At 39.6% G+C, this 14,569-nt stretch overlaps 1 protein-coding gene across 2 annotated transcripts in view; it reads right to left on the reverse strand.

Moving 5' to 3' along the window:
- lpar1 (lysophosphatidic acid receptor 1) overlaps positions 1-14,569 on the reverse strand; it is a 133,662-nt gene that overhangs the window by 94,920 nt on the left and 24,173 nt on the right. Inside the window, 1 exon segment of one of the 2 annotated variants that reach the window (NM_001309026.1) lies at positions 8,821-9,121. The exons of the other annotated variant lie outside the window; for it this stretch is intronic. The gene's annotated coding sequence lies outside the window, so the exon portion shown is untranslated. 2 annotated transcript variants of the gene reach the window in all.

A 14,569-nucleotide genomic window follows, 5' to 3' on the forward strand; every position in this document is an offset into this window, starting at 1 on the left:
TCCCGCATGACTGCTCTGCTATTCATCCCACAAACATGGTTGTAAAGTTTGCTGATGACACCACCATAGTAGGTCTCATATCCAACAACAATGAGACCCACTACAGCGAGGACGTCTAGCAACTAACAGGATGGTCTGCCACCAATAACCTCGGCCTTCTACAGAGCAACCATAGAAAGCATCCTCTGTCTGAGTGCTACGGTGTGGTACGGGAGCTGCACCACTCAAGACAGGAAAGACTTGGCCCGGGTGGTGAAAACCGCACAGGAGATTGTGGGAGGACCTCAGTGTACGACAGCCGGGTCAGACAGAAGGCTGGTCATACAGCTGCAGACCCCGCCCACCCGGGACATCAACTGTTGTTCCCTCTGGAAAGAAATACCGGAGCATCAGAACCCACACGAGCAGACAGGAGAAACAGCTTCTTCCCCAGAGCTGTGAGGTTCATCCAACACCATCCCCCACCCCACCCCCATCACACAATTATGTCAACAACCCCCCCCCACCACCACCACCTCCCGCAGTCTTAACATAAGCCACTACTCCGCTGTCACTACACAGTTGACAGTTGACTATGCTCTGGCTGCAGAGCATAGTCAATAATGTATGCAATACTCATTCCATGTATGCAATATTCATTTCATGTGTGCAATATTCATTTCATGTGTACAGTTCTCATACTCATTTCATGTGTGCATGTGTTTATTTATCTTTTTTTTTTTACTGAACAGGCTTTGGTATAATTTATTTTTAATATTTATTAGAAAAGAGCTGCTGGAAACAATTTCATTGTGCACTGCATAAGAGGATGCAGTGCTGGAGGACAGATCCTCATGGAAGGACAAACCCCTGCAAGAGATGTACCACCGGACCATAACTAAAGTGGCTGATATCAAGAAGTCCTACCAATGGCTAGAAAGGGCTGGCCTACAGGACAGCACTGAAGCACTTATCCTGGCAGCTCAGGAACAAGCCCTGAGCACCAGAGCCATAGAAGCTCAGATCTGCAACACCAGACAAGACCCAAGGTGTAGGCTGTGTAAAGAGGAAACAATCCAGCTCATAACTGCAGGGCGTAAGATGCTGGCAGGGAAAGCATACATGGAGCGCCACAATCAAGTGGCTGGAATAATATACAGGAACATGTGTGCAGAATATGGACTGGAAACCCCAAGGTCAAAATGGGAAACACCTCTGAAGGTGGTAGAGAATGAGATGGCAAAGATCCTGTGGGACTTCCAGATCCAGACTGATAGGATGGTAATGGCGATGCATCCAGACATTGTAGTGGTGGATAAAAAACAGAGGGAAGCTGCTGTGGTGGATGTGGCAGTGCCAAGTGAAAGAAGGAACATGAGAAACTGGAGAAATACAAGGGACTCAGGGAAGAGCTGGAGAAAGCATGGAAAGTGAAGGTGCCTGTGGTAATTCCCCCGAGTGGAGCACTTGGGGGAGTAAACCCCAAGCTGGAGGAGTGGCTACAACAGATTCTTGGACCTCTCAGTCCAGAGAAGCACAGTTCTAGGAACAGCTGAGATCCTCTGCAGATCCAAGCTCCCAGGCCTCTGGTAGAGAACCTGAGCTTGGGTGAGAAACCACCCGCGGAAGGGTGAGAGGGACGTTTTATATATATATATATATAAACTGGTTTACACTTCAGCAGCAGTTATCCATGACATGCTTGGCTATAACAGCAACCATAGGAGCCCAGGTCCAGTAGTTTTTTGTTTTTTTTTGTTACCCGCCACACACCAACTCCCAGTCTTCTTGTTGAGGTGTTAGGTGTAAAGAGGGAAAGTGGTCATGCTCCAGTATGGACCAGAACCATTGAAACCCTGTGGGGGAGGGGGTTGAGCTCTTAGAAACATGGAGAGGATGGGGGGGGGGCGATATTGATTCACACCAACTCCTCCAACTCTGAGGTGAAATTCTAATGAACTACTATCGCTCTGCAGAAACTATGTCCTAGAAAATGACACAAGTTTTTAGATTTTGACTAAACTAAAAAGACGCTTTGAAAGTATTTTAAAAGATGATTGGAGTGGGTAAGCTAAGTTTTCATATTTGACCTTCCACATACAGTTTGCGTTCATTGTAGAAAATGCTACTTTTCTACTTACAAGAGGAAGAAATCTTGACTTTTGGAGTAAGAATGGATGGAATGCAGTGAAGGGGGGACAGAAAGATCATGCTTTCAGTAATCACAACACAGATGATCCTAGGACATTCTTGATTGACAGATGTTAGGGCTTACCCAGGGAAATATGAAACAGTCATTCACAGCCAGTTTTGTTTTGTTTGACTAAGAAGGTCAAAAGTCAGAAGCATCAACTTCACCTCTAAATTTGGTCAGAAAGAGCTTCGAAACAGTTTCAAGAAATAAACATTGACACATGCTCAATAGGCTGGCCATATTTTTAATTGTGAAGGGAGTAAAAGATGTTTGCTTACACTACTTTTGGGAAAAAGTTCTCCAGAACTAGGCCTGCACGATATGAGGAAAACTCGCGATATGCAATATTTGAGATTAATATTGCGATAACGGTTTAATTTGTGGTATATAAACAAATAACAAAATAACCAAAAACATCATTCCCATTTCATTGGAATAGTTTAAAAATTATACTCCAAATGACCCTCGTTGAACATAGAAGACAAACATCTAACATAACAGGCCTCCATCCAATTGGTCAGCAACGTGAAGGCGTCCATCTGATTAGTCAAATGCATAAAGGGATTGATTTGATTCGTTAAATGCTTCAAGCTGCCATAAGATTGTATTACACATTTAAGGTTTACGATTTATTGCGATTTTCGTTGTCTTTTGCAATATGCATATTACAGAGCTGGATATTGCGATAACGATAAATCTGCGGTATATTGTGCAGGCCTATCCAGAACCATATTGTTTTTGAATTAACAGAAAGTTTTCCTAAATAAAACAAAGGGACTTAGGAAATTAGTTTGAAATGAGTTGTTTTTTTTAGCATTTATGCAAATGGCTTTTGCATTTAGCCAAAGAATCAAAGACCCCCTAGGTTTAGTGACAGCAGTTAGTGGGTGACATTGCCGTCACTTTCTCTTGTGAATACACAAACAGACAATAAAGCACTTGCCAGTGAGTTTCGCATTCCCATCAGACAACTTCAAAGGAGAAAATACCTTTAAATTAACTTTGATGTGACATATATTGTGTTGTCTTTTGAAACCTCCATTAACCATTGTCACCAAGCAAAGATTAACTTGGCCAAATGGTAGAGGGTGTTCCGAGACTAGGAGGCTGTAAATTTAAATCCATAGTCAGTTCATACCAAATACTTTAACCCTTAAACACCAAAGTTGCTGGTGCCACACTAAATGACACACGCTCTTTGATCATAAATTTTTGACAGTTTACATTATCAACATGAATCAACTGATTCTGAGGTGGAGAACAGCGGCTTTGCACCAATATGAAACACTAGTGGCGGTTACACTAACTAACAGGGGGGTCAAACTCAAGCACACAGGGGGCCTAAATCAAAAACACGCTTTAGGTTGTGGGTCGAACAAGATGAAAATTTACTGAACACACTAAAGTTAAACTTTTAGACCTTTTAAACATTTAATACTGCACTTTTTGAACATAAATATGAATAAAAAAAGACAGGAACATTAATCCAGAATAACTCAAGTAAAACCTTTAAATAAATCTCTTCCTCTCAGCCTCAGATCTGTGGACTCAGTATTTTCTTCTAAAAAGCAGCTAAAAAAAATATTTTTAAAATAGCATTTTCTTAATATCTTTTTAACATGTGTTTTTACTGTGTTTTACTGTTGTTTTATTGTGTTGTACTGTGAAGCACTTTGTGATTTTTATCTGGAAAGGTGCTATACAAATAAAGTTTATTATTGTTGTTATTAAATAATGTATGATATTTTGCTGTCCATAAAAATATATTCTGTCAAAATTATACAAATATGAACATGCTGCAGAGCAAAACAAACAAACCCTGGAAATATTAATAATAAGAAGGAACAAATCATGTCTTTTCTTTGCTCTTATCATTTTTTAGAGCTGGACTCCTGGCATCATTTTTAGCAATAAGTTCATTTCTTGGTGTGTGACGTCCTGTGTGTGTCTTTGTAAAACATATCAGAGGGATTTGATCTAAAAAAAAAAACCTTATTGTGAATATCATTTTTAGGTCTTATAAAAAATTAAAAAAGGAATCATAGAACTCATCACTGTGATTACTCCAAAACTATTTGGCATTTCCCTAATTTTGTGCAACATCAACAGTAAAAATCCTCCAAAAAACCTTAATCCATTCATAAAAAATGATCTATAGTTTATTTATGATCTCAAAAAGCGCAGCTGTTTTACTGCATTACCTCCTGCTGTCTTTATGTCAAATACTGACACCAACTAAACGACAGAAAAGACACGTAATAAAAATATCTACAATAGTAATAATAATAATAATAATAATCATGTTAATAATGACATTATTAACATGAGTTGCTGAGTGACCCAACAGCACGTGATGATCCAGGTGTTGCGTAATGTTGGTTGCACTCCTCGCAGCCTGCACCCACCACCCTCCCCTTCCTTCTGACACGGCTCCGTCTCTATGACGGGAGCGCGCAGCTGCGGCCTGGAGTTGATTGTTAGAGTGAAAAAGACTCCCAATTACCTGTGTTAGTGTGATTCACCCAGCCACCAGTGAGTTGCGCCCCCCCCCTCTCGATTTTTTTGACTTGTTATGTTCCAAAGACTACCGCAAAGAAGTGTCTTGCAGCAGAGGGCGGTGGTCACGTGCACGTTGGGTCTGCTGTGTCGGAGCGGGAAATTCTGGGAAATAATCCCTATTGCCTGCCCTGGGCGAAATTGGGTTGAGCACGATTTTTTCTTCTGCCTAAGTGCCTTTTCATGTGGCTCTATTACGTCGTTTTACTCTTAGTTAATCGTCTTTTTATTTATTTATATTTTTTTTGCACCAGTTGTGTGGAGAGGGTAGAGGATGAAGACATGGGTGCGATGTTCGGTGTCAGTTGTGTCAAAATAAAAGCACAAAGTGCTGGCTGTAGCAGGCATGTCAGAGTGACATGCTGAAAGTCTCCTCTTTCTTTCTCCTTCGACTTTTCCCATCGGGGGTCGCCACACCGAAACAACCTCTTTTTCGAGGTTGCGTCGCATGGTTAACTTGGCAATGTTTAACGCAGGATGCCCTTCCTTACACAACCCTCTCAATTTTTCCGGGCTTGGGACCGGCACAGAAGCAGAGAAGGGAACAAGGAGCAGCCCGGATTCGAACCCTGGTTACACGGATGGAAGGCACCGCAAACCAGCACGAGCTAAACTGGCTTCAACGAAAGTCTACTCTTTGACTGAGCTATTTCCTTATATATAACACTGCGGGCATGGACAATGCTGCCCCCTATTATGTGCCACCCTGGGCCACCGCCCACCTCACCCATATCATAAACCGCCACTGTGAAACACTTTATGTTTGTAAAAGTGGTGAATATTGGTGAAAAGCCACTTTTCTCTGTGACAAAAATCTGCTGATTTATGTTGATTGCATAAACACTTCACTCCGCGCATGTCACGGCATCAGTACTTTTATCTGCTTCAGAATTGGCCCGAATTTTGTTATTTGCCATTTACGATTGAAGAATTACTGTAGGTGAAAGAATGTCCACACTAGAGCTAAAACTCCAATGTATAAGGGTCTAGAATGGGTCGCTCCCTGTTTGACACTAAGGTTCAACAGTGGATTAGGGGATTAAAGCACCAAGTGGTTGCTGAGTGTGGTTGTGATGATCACAGTCCCCTCAGGTGAGTGTTAAAATCTCAAATTCCATCCATTCAGGTGTGTGACAGATAATAGAATTTTACACTTAGCAATAGCTAAGGTAGCTGATAGGGTAGTGCAGTATAACCTAATATTAATTTCCATCTAGGAAAATGGTCATGGTATATTTTGGAGAATGTATGACCAAGTAAACTTTACTAATCATACAAGTTAAGGTTCGTTCACACAGCCTTCGACCACGAGCAACTTAAATATAACTCAGCAGTTTTCATTCAGTTAATTCTCCTCCCTTGGTGTGTTTTAGCCTTGATTTCAGTTGCTTGATAGGTCATCTGTATCTAGTCACCATTTTTGTTTGTCTTGTCATTTTTGTCTTGAGTTTCTCTCATTTAAATTACGTTTTTAGCCAAATAATGTATTAAATTATTTTTGATTATGTCTACCAATCTTAATATTTCATAACATTTTTGAAGTTAGCCATATGGATTTTGGAATCGGATCGGGTAACATTTCCAGGACCCATCTGACTTTGACTTCGGGACGGGCAGAGGTTCTCAGAGATCTAAAGCTACAACCACAACATGTGTTCAAGCAATCACTTTCAATGAAAGGTCTATGTAAAGGCATGTAAACGCGCATTTCAGCTTTCCGTGTTCAAAATTCTTGCGTTCATACATTGCTACACAAGATTTTATGATCATTTTTGGGTTCTACAAAACTACAAAACATGCAGCCATTAAGTGTGCATATAAACCAGTTGCACTTTAACAAATCATGGACTTGGATTTGGTAGGGCTGTATGGATGGCATCCCTGTTCATTCACAGAAGAAGCCTGGAGCAAGATTTGCACCACTTCAACATTTCACACCAAGCCTCTTCCAATTGTAGGTGGCCAGCATGTGCCAGTATGGGGTAGCAATACTCCAGTGTAAACAGCATATGTTGAACACGCTAGGGTTGGGCGATGTCCCCTAAATTGGCAGTTGACAATGTTTGCATTCAACCATCGGGATGGACGATTCTCGTCGGGGGGGGGTAATTTTTCGTTATTATATAATTATTATTCGTTATTTTACTTTATTACTTTATTTATTTTATTTCCCAACTAATGAATCATCCAGTATAAACTGAGGGAAGTGACTTTAACAAAACAAAAACAAACAAAATAGAAAAGAAGTAGTCTGCTCCTGCACTTAATTAGTCAGTCAGGTGGACCTGTGGAGCGAGCAACCGCGTCTGAGCAGAACAGACGGACTCATATCTTTGAGTTTGAGGGGAAGATGCTTTGTTACGTGTGGGAGACTAAGGACTGTGATCCGTCCCACAGCTCTACGTGAACGAGCTACCGAACTCAAACCGGGTGTCCCGGTAAAAGTGTGTGTCCCGGGCGGAGCTCAGTCGGGCCGTCAGGTCATACAGCGGCTTTGGGGCAGAGGGTGGCAGAAATGTCGCTCAGTCCTTAGAAACCATTCAAAGAATCACCTGGATTTTTGTGTTGTTTTGTCGTGTCCCGACAAAATAAAGGCTGATGTTATTCCCACATATTTAAGTGCAGCCAAGATGCAGCCTATCGCGCATGGATTTATGTTCACCCAAGCTAATGTTGTTAGCCTGTGTTAGCATACTGCTAATAAGTTAACACGGGATACTTTCCGGCTCCGTTCTTCAACAGAAAAAGCGCTGACCACACGGATTAAAATTAAAATGATGAGCGAACATTAATAAAAGCACATTTAGGAGATAATCGCGTATATTACCGAGCTGACGTATCTATGTATGTAGCCGCTGGGCGGAAGAAATGTTCTTTTCCGGTATACTACTGCGCATGTGCGAATGATTTATTCCGACCGAAAGTGTGACCCATGTGAAGGTTTTTTTTTATAAACTGAAAACATTTTTCTGGGCCCATCTACACAGTTGGATTCAAATCCGACCATTGATCCGATCAAGTTATTTTGCACATGTAACCGCGGCTTATGGTGTCGACTCCCAGCGTGGCGGGGGCGTGGCATCATGACCCATCACCACCCATCGTGATGTCAGTCCCCCATCATGATGGATGATGGTATCGTCCATCGGCACAACCCTAGAACACGCATCACATGCCCAGTGTGAATGTATAAGTGAGATTCAAAGTTTCCTGTAATATGACTCAGGGAGTCAAGACCTCCATCGGAGTACTCCTGTTTTAGTTGTGTCGCACTGGGAACGATACTCACAGTAGACTGTGGACTCATCTAGGAAATTTACTTCTGGTATGATAAGCAAGCACCCCTCCATGTTCCTTTAAAAAAATGGAGGTGGTGGTTGGTGACAAAAAGGTGAGGGCATCTGTGCTCCAGGAGCTGGAACTCAAATGGATTGAGGAATGACTGCATGAATTAACTTTTTTTCATCACACATGTATATTTTTGGTGACAAATATTGTCATCCTTAAAGGCAAAAAAAAAAAACCCCACATAGAATCTTCATTATTTACTAAATTCACAGAATTGTGATCCAAAAAAGAGTTTTCTAATGATCTCAATAGAAGGAATAGACAAAACATCCATTTTTTAAACAAATATCTATTGTTCCATGTACTTGGTTGTTTATGGTTTGTTTTCAGTTAAGACATTCCCGAAAGGGACAGTTTCACTTAGATCAAACCTTCAAAATCTTATTGTGTGTGTGTGTGTATATATTGGGCTGCATTCGGCTCTCATTTTTCTGCATGTGTTGTTGTACGCTCTCAGAGTGTAAAAAACAAGAGCTCTCATCCCAACCTCTCTGTCCTCTCCCCTCACGAAACGCCCGTCTCCAGGCATCTGCTTGTGCCATCAGAGCCGTTATCTGAACCGCATGCTCCCTCCCCGCGTCTACGTGGCAGGTATACTTTAATTAAACGCAGATGCCCAGATAACCCACATAAATACATAAAATGAAAAATAATGAAACGTTTTTGCTTTATTCTCATCCTAAGTCTTGATATACACTTAAATAAAGTAACGAAAGAAAAATATAAGAAATAATTTAACTTACAAAGTCTTGTTCTCTGGTGATATTTAACTCCCTCTCTTGGACGGATCCCTGATAGTCCAAGTCAAGTTAGATTACAGCCGAGCTTTAAGTTCTTCCAGCCGACAACTGACGAAGCTTCTGCATGCGCAATTCTCAAGCCCTGCCAGACTCCAAAATAATGCCAGGTAGTCCTTTCATTTTCTGTCCAACAAGAAAAAGGGAAATGACCAACAGTTTTAGTTTCTTTTCCTCAAAAGTCTGGTAAAATCTTAATCCTTTCCGTTGCGGCTCCGTGTCTCTCTGTGCTGGCGCGTCTCTCCTTCTGTCTCTGCCTGACCGAGTGCCATACATTCGCACGGGACAGGACCTTTGTCTCCACATGACGTCAGTCCCCGCCTGCTCGCCGACGAATTCACACGCTGCAAAAAAGATTTTCTACTTTATAGAGAGAGAAAAAAACCTAACGGTGATACAATTCCACAAATATAAGAATTATGATGTGAAACTTTTTCAGTGATTATTCAATTCGATGTTATTCTCTTTTGTTGAATAAGAAAAAATGAATAGGAGCACGAGCAGCCCCATCCCTCTTCCTGTTGCTGAGATCTAGCTCACTGTTTATACCAGTGTTTTTCAACCTTTTTTGAGCCAAGGCACACTTTATCCTTGACAAAAATCCCACGGCACACCACCATCCAATAATTTAAAAATGAGAAACTCTTTAGTCTGTACTGATGCACAGTCCCTCTGCAATGTTTTTTCTAAAAGATGTGATAAAAGTTGAGTTAGTTTTCAATAATAATTTTCAACTAAATTGTTTGACATTTTACCCTAGTAGTTGTTCTACCCTTCAGTTTATTATCATGCAATTTTATGTAATCTCACAAAAAAAAACATAGTCTTTCTAAATTGCGATTTATTTATTTATTTATATTTATTTCAATGTTAGTGCAAAGGCAACAGTAATTTTTGAACAATATGATCACAAGATGTTTGATAAATTTTACACAAAAAGACTAATGTTTTCTGTAGCTACACAAAAAATGAACATGTTGAAGTTTTATTAGTTTTTTCTCTTGTCTTAATCAAAGATGAAGTCTTTGAAAACTTTAACAAAAATGTTTTATTTCTTTAGATAATTAAATTGATTCAGTTTAGTTTAATTGTGTATGTAGGCCACTTCACCTTAGTCCTGTTTTTTAAATGTTGTAATTACTTCTTCTTAAGTTTAACATATAAAACAATGTAGACCTTATTAGAAAAGTGTTACAGTTAGAAAGATGACTTGGACCAAACACTGGGATGTTTGGCTGTTATTAAAAAAAAAAAAACACAAACCTTGAAGGAGAACTAAACTGTTGACCTCCGATGTCATCAAGAAGATTTAAAAACTGTTTGATGTGTGTTCGTTTTGGTTTCAAGACATTTAACAGGGAAGACTAATTGTAACTAATTCTGACTAACGCTGTCACTTTAACCCTATGCATCATGGGAGATGTAGTGCAAAACTACCGCTGATCACAGACACTATGAGCTTCATTGTTTTGTTCACTTGTTTCACGGTCTGAGACCGGATCCCGCGGAAAGCTACATTGCTACCAGCTCTAGCTGGTATTTTTGTTGGAACTGAGAGACTTTATGAGCAGAATCGGAACACGAAAGTGAAGACTTTAACCACTTCTGATTGGTCCGACTGATGACGTATGATTAAGCCTCCAAGAACTATTGGTGGAGACAGTTAAAGGGGCGGGACTTCTCAGAAAACAGCGCTGAAGCTGTGGCTAAATCGCTAAAAATGATATAATGAACGGGTTTTTCAAGCAAAATTAAACATATTTAATAATATTATGTTTAATTTAAAATCTGTGTGCAAGTTCTTCACAATTTCATTATCGTTTTATGTATTTATGAGAGATTTATTGGTTGATTGTGTGATTGCACAAGGTCATATTTATTTATTTAATTATGAACAGTTTGGGACTCTATAGAAAACGACAACTGTGCAAAAAAAATGAAACTGCAGATAAAAAAGAAACGCTGCAAATAATAACCGCCATCACAGGAAAAAAGAAAAAAAAGGAACTGCAAACAAAAAAAACATGCAAAAAAAGAAAGCAACAGTGGAAGTGAATCAACAGCGGAAGGGAATCGGGGATTGTTTTGCTTACAGCACTCTGTCTGCCAGCCAGACAGCAGCTGCTTTCCTTTGTCTGCATCGTTTTTTTTTTTTTTGTTTGCAGTTACTTTTTTTTTAACCGGTCTCTGTTCAGGCTTCCACGCCGTGGGTTAAAAAGTGATAATGCATACTTCGTCGGCCATTAACCCTTACATATCAAGCATAATTCAAAGCTGTGATTGGAAAATCAGAGATAGGTAAAATGCAAGATGAGAGTCAATGCATCTGAAAACGTTTGTGTTGCAAACTCAAAAATGTATTTTGAAAACAAAGAAAAAGATTCTGAAAGCAAACATTTTATATTTTCATTTGCTACTTAAAAAGTTTTGTTTTTGAAACTGAACATTTTGTTTGCAAATTAGAAAATTATGATCTCGATGTGGTGGCATAATTATCACTTAATACCATTACCCTAATTTTTACGACACAAATACGTTCTTTTTCAATTAGAAAAAAACTTATCTTAGCAACAGACTTTATCATCTGCTCCTGATTCACAACTATTTGAAGGAATAAATACTCTTACATTCTTTCATCATCAGAAATCCGCCACAAAATGTATAAACAGCAAAAACACTTCATCATTGTGAGTCTTTAAAGATCTGCTGTGTTCATAACCAGGTAACCCTCTTATTGTATTTACAGTCCCTGTGTGTGCTGCTTTTAAGTTAAAACTAGCAAACATGAGGTTATTAGGTTATGAGAAAAGGTTTTGATAAGTGGGGACTGTGACGTCAGCAAAATTCTCCCCATCTGTAAACACTTAGAGTGGTGTTTGTGCCAAACCCACCATTGGCTGTAAAAGAAATGGAGCATCAAAGACAAGTAAGGAAAACTATATAACATTGTGTCCTTTAATAAACTAACTACACATTCAGTATAAATGAGAGTGCACAAAAGTGTTCCATGTTGTCGACTTGATATCATCGGCGATCTACTCTTGTGTTTTATGCAAAAATTAGCTTTTTAAAAATGTAATTACCATTTTGCAGGTCTGTTTAACAGATGCAATAATTGTGGTTTTTATTTGTCAAATTCATATCTTTGACTGTTTTGTTAAAGGGAATTCCCTCACGTTATAAAATGACTCAAAAGCATCTCAAGAGCTGCATCTGAGAAGCCTAAATGCTTCCTCTCATGTCTTTTGCTGCACAGGAAACTCTTAATATTCTGAATGAGAATACAATAATATATAGTGAAATCTTAATTTTTTTTACAGAATGTCTTAATTTAATCAGTCAAGTTTCTTAAGCGAAAAAAGTACAAATGATGAGCACTTTTTTATTTATTTTTTGGTATTTTAAAAATTCATGACAATCACATATTTTTTTACTAGTCTACAATTGACTCATTTATTATGGTCATATTTTTAATAATCTCTTAACCTTTTAACCTTTTTAACCCGGTTAAAGAGTTATCTTAGTTGAAAGAATATAAACACTGTTTAAAAGTGTTAAAAGCATGACTTACAAAACTTGGAAATTCAAAATGTCTACCACAAGACATTCTGGAATAAATGCCAGGACCATAGAACAACTTTTAGGAGTTTTTCTTTACTGAGAAGGAGGGTTGAAGGGCAGGGATGCCCAGTTTAGCCTAGTCTGTTTAGTTTCGTTTAGCCATTACCTATTAAATTCTATTACTTCATGTTCATTATGATTTCATGCTTATTATACAATTACTGGTAAGAAGCCCATTGAGATGACTATGGTTGTAATATTGGCCTATATAAATAAAATTGAAATGAACATTTTATTGATAGATTTTCACGCAAATCAAGCTAATTTATTTCATGATCTCTATAGTAAATGCCAAGTATCTAATGTACTTTTTGCGTCATAGCTCTGAAGAACATCTGCTACATATTGTAGCAGAAACCCTTTAAACTGTTCATTTTCTTGGGTGGTTAAGTCATTGACACTACTTGAATCCCCAGGTTTCAACATTTTCAATGAAGTCAAGGTGCGGATAAAGTTTAGTAAGTATCATCAGAAATGCAAACTGCCCTAGGAAATGAAAGGTTTCCATTGTTTTTTAATCTTCTTTTTTTCCTTTGGGCTTTTCTCTTCAGGGGCTATCGCAGCAAATCAGCTCGCTCCATCTAAACCTGTCTTCTGCATCCTCTCCTCTAACACCAGCTACCTTCATGTCTTTGTTCACTGCATCCAGAAGCCTCCGCTTTGGTTTTCCTCTAGACCTCTAGCTTGGCAGGTCTGAACCCGCTGATGTTGACATGCCCCCCTTGATGGTGGAAGGCGGGGCGGCCTATCTCGTCAGGGATATCCTAGATTCCTGATGACGGGGGGGGTCAGCTTCAATATCTGGTGAATTGGGAGAGGTATGGCCCAGAGAAACGCTCCTGGGCTGGCCCTGACGACATCCTTGACCCCTTCCTGTTTAACGACTTCCATCAATGCAACCCGAACAAACAGGCACCCCGACTTTGTGGTCAATTGGAGGGCCCATCACTTCCAAATCCACTTGCAGAAGGGGTCTTGTAAGAAGTCAAAGCTCTGTCTCCCCCTCTGGTCAACAATGGGAACCATCTACAGAGTTCTGAATGTACTTCATCTCCCAGCAACCCCAGCACACAGTTTCTGGATGCCACACACCTGACTCTCATTTACAATCACTCACAGTTTACTAAAGCACTGTACTGAGCCTCACTCAGTGCGAAGTATTTCTTGTGCCACTCTGCCTGAAATACCAAGTGGTTTATCTTGATCTGATCTTCTGGTTTCCTGACCCTGTTTTGTCTCTGACTCTGTTTGCATTCCGTCAACCCCGAATCTCGCCTGGATCCTGACTACTCCTGTTTGTTCTCTGATGCTCACGTGCTCGTTATTGTCCCCTGCCTGTCTGACCCTGATTTAACTGTGTGGACTTTTAGCTGAGCTAATAAAACCTGCTGCAATTGGAACCAGCCGTCTGGCTGAGATTCTGGTGTTACCGTAGCATATCTGAATCATGTTCTAATATATAATGACTTTAATAAAAGAAAATAACATAAATGAAAATACTGAAAAATTGTCAATGTTTTTGCAGTAAAAGTCATAACAACTAATTAAATATATACATTTTTATGGTTTAAAAAGGTTTTTAAAAAGTAATTTTTAGTACTTACTGGGAAAAAGAGTGTTAGACCAGTTTACAGTGAAACAGACCAAATTATAGAGTTGACACTAAAGATAAAACGGAGAAAAACAGCTAAACATCGGAGCTCTGTTCCCAGAATCCACCGCAATCATCAATCATAAAACTGCACCCCTCAAAAAAAAAAAAAAATTACAAACTTAGAAAAAGAAAAATCCCCCCAGAGTCATTGTAACAGTTATTGCACAATTACCCTTGCAATTACGGCAGTAGGGAGCCTCATGAAGTTAACAGACATTTGTCTCAGAGCTCCGTTATTTCACTCAAGTCTTTCGACACCACCCAACACCAAAACCTGGGATTTCTATAGTAAATTGAATGGGTTTCCATGACCGATCACCTGCATCCAAACCACACAATGCAAAGCCTCGGATGCAGTGGTGTAAAGCACGCTGTCACTGGACTCTAGAGCAGTGGAGACACGTTTCTCTGGAGTGATTA

This window comes from Oryzias latipes, chromosome 12 (assembly GCF_002234675.1).
Source record: "Oryzias latipes chromosome 12, ASM223467v1".
In the NCBI taxonomy this organism is placed as follows: domain Eukaryota; kingdom Metazoa; phylum Chordata; class Actinopteri; order Beloniformes; family Adrianichthyidae; genus Oryzias; species Oryzias latipes.